This window comes from Triticum urartu, chromosome 4A, assembly GCF_056163025.1.
Source record: "Triticum urartu cultivar PI428250 chromosome 4A, HENAU_Tu73, whole genome shotgun sequence".
Taxonomy (NCBI): Eukaryota; Viridiplantae; Streptophyta; class Magnoliopsida; order Poales; family Poaceae; genus Triticum; species Triticum urartu.
Window position 1 is genome coordinate 142,176,403 of NC_141876.1, and position 21,644 is coordinate 142,198,046.

Genomic DNA, 21,644 nt, shown 5'->3' on the forward strand with positions numbered 1-21,644 from the left:
GCGTTTTACGATACGGAGCCGAAGCCAAGACCTAAACTCTCTCGAGAGGGCTGATCTGGAGTCCGTTCGGGGCTCCGGTGAGGGGAATCCGTCGCCATCGTCATCATCAACCATCCTCCATCACCAATTTCATGATGCTCACCGCCGTGCGTGAGTAATTCCATCATAGGCTTGCTGGACGGTGATGGGTTGGATGACATTTATCTTGTAATCGAGTTAGTTTTGTTAGGGTTTGATCCCTAGTATCCACTATGTTCTGAGATTGATGTTGCTATGACTTTGCTATGCTTAATGCTTGTCACTAGGGCTCGAGTGCCATGATTTCAGATCTGAACCTATTCTGTTTTCATGAATATATGAGAGTTCTTGATCCTATCTTGCAAGTCTATAGTCACCTACTATGTGTTATGATCCGGCAACCCCAAAGTGACAATAATCGGGACCACTTCCGGTGATGACCGTAGTTTGAGGAGTTCATGTATTCACTATGTGTTAATGCTTTGGTCCGGTACTCTATTAAAAGGAGGCCTTAATATCCCTTAGTTTCCGCTAGGACCCCGCTGCCACCGGAGGGTAGGACAAAAGATGTCATGCAAGTTCTTTTCCCTAAGCACGTATGACTATATTTGGAATACATTCCTACATCACATTGATGAATTGGAGCTAGTTCTGTGTCACCCTAGGTTATGACTGTTACATGATGAACTGCATCCGGCATAATTCTCTATCACCGATCCATTGCCTACAAGCTTTCCATATATTGTTCTTCGCTTATTTACTTTTCCGTTGCTATTGCTATCATCACTACAAAACACCAAATATATTACTTTTGCTATCGTTACCTTTTGCTACCATTACCACTACTATCATATTACTTTTCTACTAAACACTTTGCTGCAGATATTAAGTTATCCAGGTGTGGTTGAATTGACAACTCAGCTGCTAATACTTGAGAATATTCTTTGGTTCCCCTTGTGTTGAATTAGTAAATTTGGGTTGAATACTCTACCCTCGAAAACTGTTGCGATCCCCTATACCTGTGGGTTATCAAGCAACAGCAGATTGAGAGCCGTAAAAGGAAGTATGGACAAGGGAAGTACAATTTAGGAGCCCAGCAGAAGCCTCGATTTACCCCGAACTCGGGAGGATATACCCCTAACCATGGAGGCCACACTCACAATGGAGGTAGTACGCATAACCATAGTGGCCCCAAGAACGAAAACAGGAATGGAGCAGGCAGCAATCAGAACCGCTCTAACCCAGCCACACCCGCCAAGAAGGATCAAAGTCACATTAGCGGTTTCAAGTGCGGGAAGACTGGGCCCTACGCCAATGATTGTCCAGAGTTGAAGAACGGAAATGGCAATGGAAGCGCTGGGAAGAAGCCCAACGCTTTCAACAGGGGACAAGTGAAACACGTGAACGTGGAGGAGGTTGAAGAGCAGCCAGATGTAGGTATTGGTAAGTTTTTGGTTAAGTCATTTGCCGCTCTTGTTCTATTTGATACTGGTGCATCGCATTCATACATTTCAAGGGGATTTGTGGACAAGTTTAAGTTACCCACCGTAGCCCTTAGGACATCCTTGTTAGTAAGCTCACCAGGTGCAGAGTATATGGCCAGTCGATGGTGCGATCGGATACCCTTAACCATTGGTAGCCATGTTTTCCCCTTAGACCTAATAATTTTGGAGTCACAAGGATTGGATGTGATACTGGGAATGGATTGGTTATCGAAGTATGGAGGAAATATTGACCGTGCTAGTAGGTCAATTCTACTCACCACCCCGGAGGGAAAAAGGATCAAGTATGTATCCGGGCATGCGCCGAGGAGAACCCAAGTAAATTCTCTCTCAGGAGTTGTTCAGGAGGAAGTTCCTGTAGTGAAGGATTACCCAGACGTATTTCCAGATGAGTTACCAGGCATGCCGCCAGATTGAGACATTGAGTTTTTGATAGAGTTATTGCTAGGCACTGGACCAATATCAAAGAGACCATACCGGATGCCCGCAAATGATCTAGAGGAGATTAAGAAGCAGATTAAGGAGTTATTGGAGAAAGGCTACATTCGACGAAGCTCGTCACCATGGGGAGCCCCAGTGCTCTTGGTTGAGAAGAAGGATGGATCATTAAGAATGGTTGTTGATTATCGTGCGTTGAATGAAGTGATGATCAAGAACAAGTACCCACTTCCGATGATCAATGATCTGTTTGACAAGCTGCAAGGAGCTAAAGTATTCTCTAGGACCGATCTGCATACTGAATATCACCAGTTGAAGATCCGAGAACAGGATATACCTAAGACCGCCTTCACCACAAGGTACAAGCTATATGAGTATACGGTTATGTCATTTGGATTGACTAACGTCACTGCCTATTTTATGAGCATGATGAACAAGGTATTCATGGAGTTCTTGGATAAGTTTGTTGTGTTGTTCATTGATGATATTTTGGTATACTCGAAGAATGAAGAGGAACACAAGGAGCATTTGCGTTTAGTTCTCGAGAAGCTTGGGGAACATCAGTTATATGCCAAGTTCAGTAAGTGTGAGTTTTGGTTGAAGGAAGTTGGATTTATTGGACACGTTATATCAGGAGAAGGTATAGCAGTGGATCGCACCAAGGTTCAGTCAGTCACTGAGTGGTTGGCACCCACCTCAGTTGGAGAGATCCGCAGTTTTCCTGGACCCGCGGGATACTATCGGATATTCATTGAGAATTTTTCCAAGATTGGAAAGCCTATGACGGCATTGTTGAAGAAAGATACTAACTTCAAATGGACAGAAGAATGTGAAGCAAGTTTCCAGGAGTTGAAGGAATGTTTGGTTACAACCCCAGTGCTGATTTTGCCAGATATATGCAAGGATTTCTAAGTGTATTGCGACGCATCTCGCTTAGGACTTGGATGAGTACTTATGCAAGACGGAAGAGTTGTTTCATATGCCTTACGACAGCTTCGACCACATGAGTTGAATTATGCCACGCATGATTTGGAGTTAGCAGCTGTAATGCATGCGCTCAAGACCTGGAGACATTTTCTTATTGGAAACCGTTGTGATGTGTACACGGATCATAAGAGTTTGAAGTACATTTTCACGCAGAAGGAGCTGAACCTTAGGCAAAGGAGATGGTTGGAGCTCATAAAGGATTATGATATGAAGTTGCACTATCATCCAGTTAAGGCGAATGTCGTAGCAGACGCCTTGAGACGGAAGAGTTACACCGATACCCTCGTAAGCAGAGGATTGCCAAAGGAGTTAGCTGAGGATCTCAGGGAGCTTCGTTTGTAGATAGTCCCTAGAGGTTTTCTTGCAGCAATGGAGGTTCAGTCAACATTATTGGGAAAGATTCGAGAAGCTCAGAAGGATGCCAAAGAAATTGCCGAGATAAAGGAGAGAATGAGCAAAGGAAAAGCTAGAGGTTTTTGGGAGAATGAGTACGACACCTTGTGGTTTGAGGACCGTGTTTATGTGCCCAATAATTCAGAGATCAGGAAGTTGATACTTCAGGAAGCTCATGACTCTCCCTACTCAATACACACCGAAAACACCAAGATGTATTTGGATTTGAAGGAGCGTTTCTAGTGGACTGGAATGAAGAAAGATATTGCCGAGTATGTGGCTGTATGTGATGTATGTCAAAAAGTGAAGGCAGAACATCAGAAGCCAGCAGGATTAGTGCAGCCTATGATGTTACCCGAATGGAAGTGGGACAAGCTTGGCATGGATTTCATCACTGGATTTCCCAGGACCCGATCGGGATATGATTCTATTTGGGTAGTAGTGGATCGTTTGACCAAAGTTTCTCACTTTATCCCAGTGAAGACCACCTATACAAGTGCAAAGTTGGCCAAGATATATATGACCAGGATCGTATGTCTGCACGGAGTTTCGAGGACCATTGTATCAGATAGAGGAACGCAGTTTACTTCAAAAATTTGGCACCAGCTGCACCAGACTTTGGTACCAGGCTAGAGTTCAGTACAACTTTTCACCCGCAGACAGATGGACAGACCAAGAGAGTCAATCAGATTTTGGAGGACATGTTGATAGCTTGTGCACTAGATTATGGATCTAGTTGGGACGACAATTTACCCTACGCGGAGTTCTCATACAACAATAGCTACCAGGCCAGTTTGAAGATGGCACCTTTCGAAGCTTTGTATGGAAGGAGGTGTAGGACACCATTGATGTGGGATGAAGTTGGAGACTGTCAGTTGTTTGGACCGGATTTGATTAAAGAGTCAGAAGAGAAGGTTAAGCTGATTCGAGATAGACTGAAGGTAGCTCAGTCTAGGCAGAAGAGTTATGCAGACTCAAAACACAAGGAGGTAGTCTATGAGATCGGAGACAGAGCATATCTTCGTATGTCACCACTGTGAGGAGTTAAACGCTTTGGAGTAAAGGGAAAGTTAGCCCCGAGATTTGTAGGACCATACCGAGTTTTGGAACGTATGGGAGAGGTGGCCTACAAGTTGGAGTTACCCGAAGGACTGTCAGGAGTTCATGATGTGTTTCACATTTCCCAGTTAAAGAAGTGCCATGCTGAAATGGCCGATATCCCTCTGAGAGATACAGTGCCCCTGGAAGCAACTCAGTTGGATAGTGATCTGACCTATGAGGAGAAACCCATCAAGATTCTCGAGTTTGCCAACCGAGTTACACGCAACAAGGTTATCAAGTTTTGCAAAGTTCAGTGGAGCCACCATACCGAGGATGAAGCCACCTGGGAACGAGAAGATGATCTACGGAAAGACCATCCACACCTATTTTCTAGCCAACCCGAATCTCGAGGGCGAGATTCATCTTAAGGGGGTAGGTTTGTAACATCCCAAATTTTCAATTTGGAATGTTATAAGTAGGTCATTCATGCATATCATATTTTATTGCATTTTGTTTTGCGATCCTAGAAAATCCTAAGCAACTCAAGGACCCACAGAGAGAGTTTGGGATAGCACGATTTCATATTTGATTTTTTTTCAAATATCGAAACAAGGATCATTTTGGTTTTAATTATTTTTCCCTTCAAAAATATTTCATATTAAAATATATGAGAGGAGATAATATGACTTCTCCAAAATAAAAGAAATATTGGATGAAAAATGTCGAAATCAAATAAATAATTTTATTTGGATTTTATTGCTATTTTATTTTGAATTAGGAAAAATATGCGTTTTTCAAAATTGCATTAGAGGCTCAAATAAATGTTCACTTTGTCCGCAATATTATTATAGTACCGTGAAAATTTATTTTAGGATTTTTGGACTTCGTTTAATATTTCTTTTGATAGTTTTTCTGCGTCAGGATTATTTTAAAAAAAGTCAACCGACCTATCGGGTCGTGCCTGAGTCGGACTCGCTCGAGCTTAGGCTTTATAAGCCCGAGGCGCCACGAGGCCCAGCCGCTGCCGCCCCAGACCCTAACCCTAGCGCCGCCCGCCGCCGCGCTGCCTCCCGTGCCGCCGCCCGTCGCCTCGCCGCCGCCCGCCGCCTCGGTGGAGTTCGCGCCGCTGATTTTCTTTGCCGGTTTTTGTCGGTTTTGTTTTCGGTAAAAACCCTAGGTCGGTTTTATTTTTAGATCGGTTTTTTCGGTTTAGTTAAATAGCGATGTTCGTCCGAACGTTCGTTTTAATGAACGCTGTTCGTCAGTTAGCCGCAGACAGGAACGTTAGTTCGTTAGCCTGTTCGTCTTGTTTTATTTTCCAGGGATTTTCCGCGATTATTCTCGATCGTGATTTCTGCCCTGATCTTCGGTTTAGTTTATCTTTTTGCTCGTTTATCCAAATCAGGTGAAACAAGCGCCTAGATCTTCGTCTTGAAGCCCTCTTTCTGTTTAACCAACTTGAACAAGATTTTGGTACTGTAAAATTTGACTTTAGTCCACATTAGTAAACGGATCTTGTTTCTTTTGTAGTTTGAGTTTCGTTGCTCCGTTTGATTTGATTCTTTTTGCAAACTAGAGTTCTTCAATTGGACTTTCTGGTTATATCTTCTTATTTGAGTTTTACCCATGCATATTTGCTTGAGTGCTTATGTATGCTATTGTTTGTTTGCGATAAAATTTCCGGAGTGCGAAGCGTGCTACTACGAGTCACTAGGTTTTGCGGATCATCAGCAAGGCAAGTAACACATTGATCATACTCTTTTAATACCCAGTTTTTATGCATTAGTTACAATCCTCAAACACTGCTTGATTAGGGTGTGTTTAACTTGTCCGTATTGGGAAGTAGATGATGAGGTAGAACCTATTACCTGTTTTATTATCAAACCTTGGGAGTTACTTCTACGTTATGCTTATATCACCATGCTATACTCATAGACGTGGATTGCCTTTGAGTGTATCCATGACAGATGTGAGATTGTTAACTAATGGTGCAACTTAAGGTGGCAACTTTAATACACATCTGGGTGGATTGTTGGTTTGGGCACCTGGGGTTATACCGGTGTTGTCCTAGGAGATCTCGTGGTTATACCGTGTGATCCTCCTATGGTCCGCCACCCAGGCTCAAAGGGATCATAAGATTATTGATACGTCTCCAACGTATCTATAATTTTTGATTGCTCCATGCTATATTATCTACAGTTTTGGACTATATTGGGCTTTATTTTCCACTTTTATATTATTTTTGGGACTAACCTATTAACCGGAGGCCCAGCCCAGAATTGCTGTTTTTTTGCCTATTTCAGTGTTTCAAAGAAACGGAATATCAAACGGAGTCCAAAAGGAATGAAACCTTCGGGAACGTGATTTTCTCACCGAACGTGATCCAGGAGACTTGGATCCTACTCCAAGGAGTCAAAGAGGCAGTCACGAGGGTGGGGGGCGCCCCCCTAGGGCGCACCCCCTGCCTCGTGGGCCCCTCGGAGCTCCACCGACGTACTCCTTCCTCCTATATATACCTACGTACCCCCAAACAAACAGATACAGAGCCAAAAACCTAATTCCACCGCCGCCATTTTCTGTATCCACGAGATCCCATCTTGGGGCCTGTTCCGGAGCTCCGCCGGAGAGGGCCGTCATCACGGAGGGCTTCTACATCATCATAGTTTACCTCAGACCTTCGGGTCCATAGTTAGTAGCTAGATGGCTTCTTCTCTCTTTTTGGATCTCAATACAAAGTTCTCCCCCTCACTTGTGGAGATCTATTCGATGTAATCTTCTTGTTTTGCGGTGTGTTTGTTGAGACCGATGAATTGTGGGTCTATGATCAAGTCTATCTATGAATAATATTTGAATCTTCTCTGAATTCTTTTATGAATGATTGGTTATCTTTGCAAGTCTCTTCGAATTATCCGTTTGGTTTGGCCAACTAGATTGGTAGTTCTTGCCATGGGAGAAGTGCTTAGCTTTGGGTTCGATCTTGCGGTGTCCTTTCCCAGTGATAGAAGGGGCAGTAAGGCATGTATTGCATCGTTGCTATCGAGGATAACAATATGTGGTTTATTTCATATTGCATGAATTTATCTCTCTACATCATGTCATCTTGCTTAAGGTGTTACTCTGTTTTTAACATAATACTCTAGATGCATGCTGGATAGCGGTCGATGAGTGGAGTAATAGTTGTAGATGCAGAATCGTTTCGGTCTACTTGTCACGGGCGTGATGCCTATATACATGATCATGCCTAGATATTCTCATAACTATGCTCAATTCTGTCAATTGCTCAACAGTAATTTGTTCACCCACCGTAGAATACTTATGCTCTTGAGAGAAGCCACTAGTGAAACCTATGGCCCCCGGGTCTATTCTCATCTTATCAATCTCCATCACTTTAATCTTGCTTTACTTTTTACTTTGCATCTTTATACCAAAAATACCAAAAATATTATATCTATCAGATCTCACTCTCGTAAGTGACCGTGAAGGGATTGACAACCCCTAATCGCGTTGGTTGCGAGTAGCTATCGTTTCGTGCAGGTACGAGGGACTTGAGCGTGGGCTCCTACTGGATTGATACCTTGGTTCTCAAAAACTGAGGGAAATACTTACGCTACTCTGCTGCATCATCCCTTCCTCTTCGGGGAAAACCAACGCAAGCTCAAGACGTAGCAAGAAGGATTTCCGGTGCCGTTGCCGGGGAGTCTACGCAAAAAGTCAACATACCAAGTACCCATCACAATCCCTATCTCTCGCAATACATTATTTGCCATTTGCCTCTTGTTTTCCTGTCCCCCACTTCACCCTTGCCGTTTTATTCGCCCCCTCTCTCTCTATCCTCCCTCTCTATTTGCCTCTTTTGCCCGTTTGCTCTTGTCTGCTCGTGTGCTAGTTTGCTTGTTTGTCGCGATGGCTCAAGATAATACTAAATTGTGTGACTTCACCAATACCAACAATAATGATTTTATTAGCACTCCGATTGCTCCTCTTACCGATGCTGAATCTTGTGAAATTAATACTGCTTTGTTGAATCTTGTTATGAAAGATCAATTCGCCGGCCTTCCTAGTGAAGATGCCACTACTCATCTGAATAGCTTCGTTGATTTATGTGATAAGCAAAAGAAAAAAGATGTCGATAATAATGTCATTAAATTGAAGCTATTTCCTTTTTCGCTTAGAGATCGTGCTAAAGCTTGGTTTTGGTCTTTGCCTAAAAATAGTATTGATTCTTGGAACAAGTGCAAAAATGCTTTTATCTCTAAGTATTTCCCTCCCGCTAAGATCATCTCTCTTAGAAACGATATTATGAATTTTAAGCAACTTGATCATGAACATGTTGCACAAGCTTGGGAGAGAATGAAATTAATGATACGTAATTGCCCTACTCATGGTTTGAATTTGTGGATGATTATACAAATTTTTTATGCCGGATTGAATTTTTCTTCTAGAAATCTTTTAGATTCGACCGCGGGAGGCACTTTTATGGAAATCACTTTAGGAGATGCTACTAAACTCCGAGATAATATTATGGTTAATTATTCTCAATGGCATACTGAAAGATCTTCTAATAAAAAAGTGCATGCGATAGAAGAAATCAATGTTTTGACTGGAACGATGGATGAACTTATGAAATTATTTGCTACTAAGAGTGTTTCTTCTGATCCTAATGATATGCCTTTGTCTACTTTGATTGAGAATAACAATGAATCTATGGATGTGAATTTTGTTGGTAGGAATAATTTTGGTAACAACGCTTATAGAGGGAATTTTAATCCTAGGCCATATCCTAGTAATCCTTCTAATAATTATGGGAATTCCTACAACAACTCTTATGGAAATTATAATAAGATGCCCTCTGAATTTGAGAATAGTGTTAAAGAGTTTATGAATTCACAAAAGAATTTTAATGCTTTGCTTGAAGTGAAATTGCTTAAGAGTTGATGATTTGGCTAGAAACGTTGATAGAATTTCTCTTGAGATTGATTCTTTAAAGATTAGATCTATTCCTCCTAAGCATGATATCAATGAGTCTCTCAAAGCCATGAGAATTTCCATTGATGAGTGCAAGGAAAGAACCGCTAGGATGCGTGCTTCTAAAGATGCCTTTATTAAAGCGTGTTCTTCCAATTCCTATGAAAATCAAGATGAAGATATAAAAGTTATTGATGTGTCACCTATTAAATATTTGTTTTGCAATATGAATCTTTATGAAACTTAATATGATCTTCCTTTACCTAGAAGGCGTCCTAAAAATTCGGAGTATTCAGATCTTTATGATGAAATTGATGAAAGTGGGATTGAAAGAAATAAAAATCTAGATGTTGCTAAACCCACTATATTGGATTTCAAGGAATTTAATTATGAAAGTTGCTCTTTAATTGATTGTATTTCCTTGTTACAATCCGTGCTAAATTCTCCACATGCTTATAGTCAACATAAAGCCTTCACCGAACATATTGTTGATGCCTTGATGCAATCTTATGAAGAAAAAATTGAGTTGAAAGTTTCTATCCCTAGAAAACTCTATGATGAGTGGGAACCAACTAATAAAATTAAAATTAAATATCATGAGTTTTATGCCTTGTGTGATTTGGGTGCTAGTGTCTCTACTATTCCCAAGACTTTGTGTGATTTGCTAGATTTACGTAATTTTGATTATTGCTCTCTAAACTTGCATCTTGCGGATTCCACTATTAAGAAACCTATGGGAAGGATTAATGATGTTCTTATTGTTGCAAATAGAAATTATGTGCCCGTAGATTTCATTGTTCTTGATATAGATTGCAATCCTTCTTGCCCTATTATTCTTGGTAGACCTTTCCTTAGAACGGTTGGTGCGATCATTGATATGAAGGAAGGGAATATTAGATTTCAATTTCCATTAAAAAAGGGCATGGACACTTTCCAAGAAATAAAATAAAATTACCATATGAAACTATCATGAGATCCACTTATGGATTGCCTACCAAAGATGGCAATACCTAGATCTATCCTCGCTTTTATGCCTAGCTAGGGGCGTTAAACGATAGCGCTTGTTGGGAGGCAACCCAATTTTATTTTTATTCCTTGCTTTTAGCTCCTGTTTAGTAACAAATAAATTATTTAGCCTATGTTTTGGTTGTGTTTTTTTGTTTAATTAGTGTTTGTGCCAAGTAGAACCGTTGGGAAGACTTGGGGAAAGTCTTGTTGAACTTGCTGTAAAAAAACAGAAACTTTAGCGCTCACGAGAACTGCTGTAATTTTTATTTGAAATGCTATTTAGTTAATTCTTTTTGCAGATGATTAATAGATAAATTCCTCACGTCCAGCAATTTATTTTAGAATTTTTGGGGTTCCATATCTTGCGCTAGCTACAGATTACTACAGACTGTTCTGTTTTTGACAGATTCTGTTTTTCGTGTGTTGTTTGCTTATTTTGATGAATTTATGGTTAGTAAAATAGTTTATAATCCATATAGAAGTTGTAATGCAGTAGGTTTAACACCAATATAAATAAAGAATGAGTTCATTACAGTACCTTGAAGTGGTCTTTTGTTTTCTTTCGCTAATGGAGCTCACGAGTTTTCTACTTTAAGTTTTGTGTTGTGAAGTTTTCAAGTTTTGGGTGAATTCTTTTGATGGATTATGGAACAAGGAGTGGCAAGAGCCTAAGCTTGGGGATGCCCATGGCACCCCCAAGATAATCCAATGACACCAAAAAGTCAAAGCTTGGGGATGCCCCGGAAGGCATCCCCTCTTTCGTCCACTTCCATCGGTAATTTACTTGGAGCTATATTTTTATTCACCAACATGATATGTGTTTTGCTTGGAGTGTCTTGTATTATTTGTGTCTTTGTGTCTTAGTATGCCACAATCATCCTTGCTGTACACACCTTTTGATAGAGCCATACATGAATTAAAATTTGATAGAATACTCTATGTGCTTCACTTATATCTTTTGAGCTAAGTAGTTTTTCTCTATGTGCTTCACTTATATCTTTTGAGCGTTATAATTTTGCTCTATGTGCTTCACTTAGATCTTTTAGAGCACGATGGTGGATTTGTTTTAAAGAAACTATTGATCTCTCATGCTTCACTTAAATTATTTTGAGAGTCTTAATAGCATGGTAATTTGCTTAATAATAATATGCTTGGTATTCAAGATTTGTGAAACTTTCTTTTGAGTGTGTTGAATACTAAGAAAAGATTGAAGCATGATAATTATTTTGAGATATGGAGGTGATAATATTAAAGTCATGCTAGTTGAGTAGTTGTGAATTTAAAGAATACTTGTGTTAAAGTTTGTGATTCCCGTAGCATGCACGTATGGTGAACCGTTATGTGATGAAGTCGGAGCATGATTTATTTATTGATTGTCTTCCTTATGAGTGGCGGTTGGGGACGAGCGATGGTCTTTTCCTACCAATCTATCCCCCTAGGAGCATGCACGTAATACTTTGCTTTGATAACTTCTAGATTTTTGCAATAAGTATATGAGTTCTTTATGACTAATGTTGAGTCCATGGATTATACGCACTCTCACCCTTCCACCTTTGCTAGCCTCTCTAATACCGCGCACTTCTCGCCGGTATCATACACCCACCATATACCTTCCTCAAAACAGCCACCATACCTATCTATTATGGCATTTCCATAGCCATTCCGAGATATATTGCCATGCAACTTTCCACCGTTCCGTTTATTATGACACACTCCATCATTGTCATATTGCATATTCCGGTACACCGCCAGAGGCATTCATATAGAGTCATATTTTGTTCTAAGTATTGAGTTGTAATTGTTTAGTTGTAAGAAAAATAAAAGTGTGATGATCATCATTATTAGAGCATTGTCCCAGTGAGGAAAGAATGATGGAGACTATGATTCCCCCATAAGTCGGGATGAGACTCCGAACGAAAAATAAAATAAAAAGGGGCCAAAGAAGCCCAAATAAAAATAGGCCATAAAAAGAGAAAAGGCCCAAATAAAATAAAAAATGAGAGAAAAAGAGAGAAGGGACAATGTTACTATCCTTCAGTTTGTCCATCAGTTTGGGGGTGACAAGGGCACATCTTAGTAGTAGAATGCAATGAACGATTATAAGCAAATTCAATATGAGGCAAGCATTCTTCCCACATTTTCTTATTATTCTTTAAAACAGCCCTAAGCATAGTAGACAATGTTCGATTGACTACTTAAGTTTGTCCATCAGTTTGAGGGTGACAAGTGGTACTAAAAAGTAGTTTAGTCCCCAACTTAGCCCATTAACATCTCCAAAAGTGGCTAAGAAATTTAGTATCACGATCTGAAACAATAGTATTTGGCACACCATGCAAGCGAATAATTTCACGAAAGAACAAATCAGCAACATTAACAGCATCATCGCTTTTATGACATGGTATAAAGTGTGCCATTTTCGAGAACCTATCCACGACAACAAATATGCTATCCCTCCCCTTCTTTGTTCGAGGTAAACCTAAAACAAAGTCCATAGATATATCCTCCCAAGGAACACTAGGTACAGGCAAAGGCATATATAAACCATGAGGATTGAGTCGTGACTTAGCTTTTTGACACGTAGTGCAGCGCGCAACAAAACGCTCAACATCCCGTCTCATCTTTGGCCAAAAGAAATGTGTAGCAAGTATATCCTCCATCTTCTTGACGCCAAAGTGTCCCATTAATCCTCCTCCATGCGCCTCCTGCAACAACAAAAGACAAACGGAGCTAGCTGGAATGCATAGCTTGTTAGCACGAAACACGAATCCATCGTTAAGAACGAACTTGTTCCAAGTTCTCTCGGTGTACTAGAGTAGGGGTACCCTAGTATCCCGAACTTGTGCACGGGCAGTCGCAGCATCCCGCGGCAAGGCTTGCCGGGTGACCGCCAAGGTCCTCCGTGGTTCCTTTAGGAGCCATTCAAGAACAAAGTATCCAAGTCAAAGGGACAAGACCCCGGCAAGAGGAGCTTGCCGGGAAGGCCAACCAAGGCATCTCAAGGCCCCGGCAAGAGGAGCTTGCCGGGAAGGCCAACCAAGGCACCTCAAGGAACTTGGCGCGACGCGCCACGCGCCCCGGCAAGGCCCGGTGAGCGACAAGCTCCCGGGCACGACAAGACAACGACCGCGGCAAGGCGCTTGCCGTGGCAAGCCACTACTCTGTGACCGCGCTCCAGCACATCCACCAACGTGTCGCTCTGGGACCCTTCCAGGCGTGGGTGGCGGGAGGCTGTGTAGCCAGCGGCGCGCGGTGGCAAGCGGCGCTGACAAGATTGCCATCGTGGCGAGCGGTGGCGTCCGTGACGGTCCCTTTTACACTGTTTAGGCGATGCAGACGGGCATTTAATGCCCTTGTCCCTTACCGTCAGGGTTAGGTATGATACACTGTAGCAGGTAGCTGTACCAACCGCAGCACCTTTACATTTTTACCCTTGCCTACGTTGCCACCTGTCGGTGACCCCTTGAGCATATAAAAGGAGGCCCATGCGCAACGTAGAGAGGGGGGTTCGGAAAAACAGAACACTCACGCTCGGTCTCGTTAGCAGCTTGTGTGTACTGTAGCACTCCACGCTCCCGAGCAAGAACTCAATACAAACCACAAAGCAGGAGTAGGGTTTTACGCATCCGTGCGGCCCGAACCTGGGTAAACCGCTCGTGTGTTTCGCCTCGATCTGCTCTTTGTGCGACCTCCGGCCCCGCCGAACCGGTTCGGCGGGGGCGGAGGTCGCACAAAGAGCAGATCCGCGAGCTCGTCGCGATTAGCGCCAAGTTCTTCACGAACGACAGCAAGAAGACGCTCTTACTCACATCGAGCGCCGAAGAGAAGCGCGACATCAATCGGACCAGCACGCTGGGCCCTCTGTCGACATGCATGCGCCAGGGGAACCAGGCGACTTGCCGTACGCGGGAGGTTGCCCTGCGTTTACTCGTGAGCTGCGGCAAGTCCAGTGGCCCAGTACGAAGAATTTCAAGCCAGACGTTCCAGAGAAGTACGACGACAAGACGCATCCGTCGGAGTTCCTCAGCATCTACCCCATCGCGGTGCAAGCTGCCGGGGGGCGAGACGACAAGATCCTTGCCAACTACTTCCCGCTGGTGCTCAAGCCCAACGTCAGGTCCTGGCTCATGCACTTGCCGGACAACTCCATATCCTCCTGGGCAGACCTATGCCATCAGTTTGTCGGCGCCTTTATAGGCGGCCACAAACCTCATGGCCAAGAGAGTGACCTTCACCTGCTCGCCCAGAAGGAAGGGGAGCCCCTGCGCAAGTACATTCAGAGGTTCAGCCGTGTACAGTACAACATCCCAGATGTCCACCCCGCCGCGGTCATCAGCGCGTTCCATCAGAACGTGCGTAACCACAGGATGCGGGAGGAGATGGCGATGTGCAGGATCAGAGACGTCAGTGAGCTGTATGCCATGGCCGATAAGTGTGCACGTGCTGAGGAAGGAAGGAAACTCCCTGGAGAGAATACCGGAGTAGAAGGATCTGACAGCGAGGATGCTGCCCCGGCAAAGAAAAACCAGCGGCGAAACAAGAAGAAGAAAGGCAAAGATGTGCTAGTCGTTGAGCAGTCCGGCAACGAAGGTGGCGCCAAGAAAGCCAAAGTTGGTAGCTCCAGCAAGGAGATTGCCGCATGCACCAACTGCCAGGCTCTGGCGGTTGCCGAGAAGCAGGACGGCACCGACAAGCAGTACTGCAAGATTCACCGCACCAAGGGCCATGACCTCCAGAGCTGCAAGAAGGTCGAGCAGCTTGTCCAGCAGCAAAAGGCTGAATACAAGTGGCGCGATAAGGAGAGGGCCCAAGGAGGTGCTGGAGAATCCGGCAAGAAGCGCGCCGGGCGGGGAGGACGCCGCGGCAAGGCCAAGCAGCGGCAAGGAGACAGACCTCCCCGTGGCCGCGACAAGGATGAAGATGAAGACGACGACGAAGACATGGATGATGTCGAGACTAGTGAGCAGGATTTCCAGAAAGCCACAGAGGTCTTGTGCGTTGACGGTGGTGCTTCTCTGCATACTTCGCACCGCCAACTCAAGCAGTGGGTGCGGGAAGTCAATGCGGCAGAACCACCCGTCGAATCACGCAAGCTTCTGAAATGGTCCAGCACGCCTATCATCTTTGATATTGAGGACCACCCTGATCGCACAACTGCGGTCGGGTGCTTGCCGATGCTGGTTTCACCAACTATCCGCAACCTCAAGGTCACTAAGATGCTAGTTGACGGCGGGGCCGGCTTGAACCTGATCTCCTCCGCTGTACTCCAGAAACTCCAGATCCCTGACAGCGAGCTTGAAGAGACCGGCACATTCCAAGGAATCAACCCGGGAAGTACCTTCGTGCGCGGATGCGCTCGTGTCTCCGTCGACCAGAAGAGGTAGTAGTTCTCCCTCAGCTCCTTCGCGGCAAGCTTGGGGGGGGGGGGAAGACTGCCCGCTCCTTTCGCAGCGCCGCAAGCCGCTGCGCCTCGGTTGACTTCCCGACCTTCCCCTTGTCGGCTTTTGGAGCCATGGCGGAAGTAGTGGAGGAGGTCGACGGCGTTGGTGGTGCTGGTGGCGATGGGGGGCGGAGCGCTGCTCTCTCTTAGCTTTGGGAAGACGAGGGAGCGGTGGAGATTTCTGAGATTGGAGCAGCAACGGGCGAATGGGCGAACTTCCCCTGTTTCCCCTGCTTATAAAGAGGGAGGGGGCGGACGTTCTGCATTTCCGAATAAAGAAACCACCCACGATCTCTCCCACGACGCCGCATTCAATGCGTGCCATTCGGGGAGGGCGCGGTGGATACGGAGAGAGATACGGCGTAACCTAGGCCGCGCGTGCCCGTGCCCTGTTTTGGGCCTGGCCCAACAGCGCTCGGCACCGTGTATGGCCAGGCCCGGGGGCTCCTGTCGGTGTACTAGAGTAGGGGTACCCTAGTATCCCGAACTTGTGCACGGGCAGTCGCAGCATCCCGCGGCAAGGCTTGCCGGGTGACCGCCAAGGTCCTCCGTGGTTCCTTTAGGAGCCATACAAGAACAAAGTATCCAAGTCAAAGAGACAAGACCCCGAAAAGAGGAGCTTGCCGGGAAGACCAACCAAGGCATCTCAAGGCCCCGGCAAGAGGAGCTTGCCGGGAAGGCCAACCAAGGCACCTCAAGGAACTTGCCGCGACGCGCCACGCGCCCCGGCAAGGCCCGGTGAGCGACAAGCTCCCGGGCGCGACAAGACAACGACCGCGGCAAGGCGCTTGCCGCAGCAAGCCACTACTCTGTGACCGCGCTCCAGCACATCCACCAACGTGTCGCTCTCGGACCCTTCCAGGCGTGCGTGGCGGGAGGCGGTGCAGCCAGCGGCGCACGGTGGCAAGCGGCGCTGACAAGGTTGCCATCGTGGCGAGCGGTGGCGTCCCTGACGGTCCCTTTTACACTGTTTAGGCGACGCAGACGTGCATTTAATGCCCTTGTCCCCTGCCGTTAGGGTTAGGTATGATACACTGTAGCAGGTAGCTGTACGAACCGCAGCACCTTTACATTTTTACCCTTGCCTACGTTGCCACCTGTCGGTGACCCCTTGAGCATATAAAAGGAGGCCCATGCGCAACGTAGAGAGGGGGGTTCGGAAAAACAGAACACTCACGCTCGGTCTCGTTAGCTGCTGGTGTGTACTGTAGCACTCCACGCTCCCGAGCAAGAACTCAATACAAACCACAAAGCAGGAGTAGGGTTTTACGCATCCGTGCGGCCCGAACCTGGGTAAACCGCTCGTGTGTTTCGCCTCGATCTGCTCTTTGTGCGACCTCCGCCCCCGCCGAACCGAAAGGGACTCGGTCCACCGGTCCCATAGGTGCTCGTGGATTCAGTACCCCGGCATTCTCCCTTCCTTACAATTTTGCAATACATCTTTAAATTCAACATCATGCACATATTGATCTTTGATGGTCTCCAAACCAAATATTTTAAAGTCAAGTTGTGAAAGCATAGTATAATGACGAGACAATGCATCAACAATAACATTTTCTTTACCCTTCTTGTGTTTAATGACATAAGGGAAAGTCTCAATGAATTCAACCCATTTAGCATGTCTACGGTTCAGTTTTGCTTGACTTTTAATGTGTTTCAAGGATTCATGATTAGAATGTATAACAAATTCCTTGGGCCATAAATAATGTTGCCATGTTTCTAAGGTCTGAACAAGAGCATATAATTCTTTATTGTAAGTAGAATAGTTCAGACTAGGCCCACTCAACTTTTCAGAAAAGTATGCAATAGGTTTGCCATCTTGTAATAACACACCTCCTAATCCAATTCCACTAGCATCACATTCAAGCTCAAAAGTCTTATTAAAATCAGGAAGTTGGAGTAAACGAGCATGTGTAAACTTATCTTTCAATACCGTGAAGGCTTCTTCCTGTGCGGTACACCAAACAAAAGGCACGTCCTGCTTTGTAAGCTCGTTGAGAGGTGCATCAATGGTGTTGAAATCTCTCACAAAAAGCCTATAGAAACCAGCGAGGCCAAGAAAACTCCTCACTTGTGTGACCGTTTTGGGCTGCGGCCAACTCTCAATAGCTTCAATCTAGGCTTTATCAACTTCAATTCCCTGTGGAGTAACAATATATCCAAGAAAAGATACTCGGTCGGTGCAGAAGGTGCACTTCCCAAGGTTACCAAACAAACGTGCATCACGTAGAGCAATAAAAATAACACGTAAATGTTCCAAATGTTCCTCCAAAGATTTGCTATAAATCAATATATCATCAAAATAGACTACCACAAATCGTCCAATGAAAGCACGTAAAACTTCGTTCTTTAGTCTCATGAAAGTACTAGGTGCATTAGTTAACCCAAAAGGCATGACTAACCACTCATATAAACCAAACTTAGTTTTAAATGTCGTTTTCCATTCATCTCCCAATTTCATACGAATTTGATGGTATCCACTACGCAAATCAACTTTGGAGAAAATTGTAGATCCACTCAATTCATCGAGCATATCATCTAGCCTAGGAATAGGATGACGATAACGAATAGTAATATTATTAATGCCTCTACAACCAAAACACATATGCGGCGTACCATCCTTTTTAGGCACTAGTATAATAGGAACAGCACAAGGACTAAGAGATTCGCGTATATATCCTCTTTCGAGCAGCTCCTGTACTTGACACATAATCTCTCAAAGTGCTAGTGATCGACTAGAGGGGGGGTGAATAGGCGATTTTTAAGAAAGTCTTCAAAACATGGAAGTTTCGAAGACGATAGAAATAAACCTATTACCATGCAGCGGAAGGTAGACTACACTAAGCAAGCCATAGTCAAGTATTCAATGAAATGAAAGCACAAAGACTAATAGCAGCTAGGCAGTATAGATCAGGATGGAACATAGTATGAAGCCAATCAGAACAAGCAGTCGCACAGTGAAGACAAATAGAAAATGCAAACAGGCAATGACTTCACAAGGACCAATCTACAAATAAAGAGATGGGAAGGATAGAACCAGTGGCTCGTTGAAGACAATGATTTGTTGGACCAGTTCCAGTTGCTGTGACAACTGTACGTCTAGTTAGGGAGGCTGAGATTCAACTCAGAAGACCGTGTCTTCACCTTATTCCCCTTGAGCTAAGGACACCCAGTCCTCACCCAATTACTCTAGTAAGTCTTCAAGGTAGACTTCCAAACCTTCACAGACTTCGTTCACCGGCGATCCACAATGACTCTTGGATGCTCAGAACGCGACGCCTAACCGGCTGGAGGATTCACAGTCCTCAAGTGTAATAAGTCTTCAGATCACACAGACAGGAAGACTTCAGTGATGCCTAACACTCTTTAGCTCTGGGTGTTTAGGGATTTTTCCTCGCAAGGATTTCTCTCTCAAAGGCTTCGAGGTAGGTTGCTCTCAAATGACAAAAGCCGTGCACTAACTCTGAGCAGCCGACCAATTTATGGTGTAGGGGGTGGGCTATTTATAGCCACTAGGCAACCCGACCTGATTTGTCTGAAATGACCCTGGGTCACTAAGGAACAGACACGTGTTCCCATGGTCAGATTTCAAACACACACGGCAACTTTACTTGAGCTACAAGCAAAGCTGACTTATCCAGCTCTGGATAAGATTTGCTCTCATTGTCTTCGCTCGAAGACATAGGATTTTGGTTAAGCATCAGTTCAATCATTCTAACTGGTTCACATGGACCCCACTTAACAGTACGATGGTTCCTATGACTCAATAAAGAAGAAAATGAAACAACTAAGTCTTCGTGCTCCATAGTCTTCACACAATGTCTTCTCTTGTCATAGACTTCAATGTGAATACCTTCACATACCACCTTTGTCTTCAATGTCTTCATACATTTTTAGGGGCCATCTCCGGTAGGTAAACCGAATCAATGAGGGACTACTACCTGTGTTATCCTGCAATTCTCACAAACACATTAGTCCCTCAACCAGGTTTGTCGTCAATACTCCAAAACCAACTAGGGGTGGCACTAGATGCACTTACAATCTCCCCCTTTTTGGTTATTGATGACAAACTGGTTGAAGTTTTCAACGGGGATAGAAATATGTAAAATTGTAAAGGATTTAAGTATTGTCTTCATAAGTAGCAGAAAGGCTCCCCTAAAGATGTGCATATATGTATTTTGCTTTTGAATGCAAATGCACATGGCAGGTTGTACTTGCGGAGCTCCTCTTCTACTTATGAAGACAATTCATCATGCATGCAATGATATGATGAAGATAATGACATGCATAATGAAAAATGGATGTCTGCAAAATGACTTCGTGCGGAATTTATCGTCGCACATGCGGAATTTATCATCGCATCACATAGTGTTGAAAAAGGTAGCAGACGACCATCAAGTTTAAGTGTTACAACTCAAAAATGAACCAAATGTTTCAAAAGCGAGAGTTGTAAGCACTTGGCAAAAGTAGCAAAAAGTAAAGCAACCACCCATATGGACCCGCTTGAAGACTATCAACTCATATGCTTCTCCCCCTTTTGTCAATAATGACCAAAAAGTTTTGAAGACATAGAGCTTCTACTCGTTCCCATGAGGTGCAGGCGAAGCAGTAGGGTCATCGTTGAGGTCAGGTGGTGCAGAAGAACTTGGTGCAGTGTCGAGACGCTCTAAAGGTGGAGGTGGTGAAGTGGCATCATCTTGATCATCAATAACTCTGGCATTCACCGTGGCAGCTAAGGAAGAATAGTCAGAGTGTTCAAGGGAGGGAGTCTGACGCAAGTGAGCATTCCTTGGAGGAGTGGAGTCAAACTTGAATCTTTCTGTGAAGCCATCGTCTTGAAGATCTTCTTCAGCAGTGAGCAAAGTCAAACTCTTCCAAGACCTCCGACAGGTTTCATGTGTGACAAAGGCAATCTTGGTGGAAAGATTGCGAATGCGATTGACGTCCACCAAGAGGCTTTGCATCTAACACTTAAGCCAGTCATGATGCTTATCCTATTTCTGATGTAGCACGACAAGAAGCTCTCGGTCATTGAGAACACGAGATCGCTTCCGAGGCCTTTGGGCAATGGTGCTTCCAGTGGCGTCAGTTTGGGCGCGAGGGGCACGTGTGTTACCAGCCAAGGGATAAACACGAGAGACTGCTTGAACTCCTTCAATGGGCTGGGTGAAGCTTTGATGATCAACGTTGTGAAGATAGATTGGATCCTTAGCAGGCTCTGGGTAAATAGCTTCAACAGACAGATCAACCTCTGGCAAGAATACAGATGATTGCGCGCAGACGGATGATAGTTGAAGGCAGAGTGAAGCTTGATAAGGCACATTACCCATGGAGCATAGAACTTCAGACCAAAAATGTCGGAGCCAGATGCAGCCAACTGCCTGATGAAGAAGTCTTGAGCATTGAAGCTTATGCCATTGAAGATATAGAAAACCAAAGTCTTCATTGCTCCTTCAAGCTTCGCTGTAGATGAATGTCCTTTGACAGGCCATAGAGTTTTTCTGATGATATGGTAAATGGTGCGGGGCAGATACTCTAGGTCTTCAACAAAGAATTCGGTTGGTTATTCAGCGTCGTGAGGAAAAGGCTTCATCATGCTCAGCATTTGGCTCATGTTGGGTTCTGCCTTCTGGAAAATGCTCTCCAAAGCATTCTGGTGTTGTTGACAACCTGGTTCATAGTATTCACCAGGAGTGGGCAGAGCTGTGAGATCAATGATGTCTTGAGCTTTAGCTTCATGATGAACATCTCCTGTCATCCACTCAAGGATCCAAGTCTTTGGATCCCTGTTGTACCCACGAATGTGGAGGGTAGCAAAGAATTGAAGCAGAAGTACTTCATTCCAGTGTTCCTTT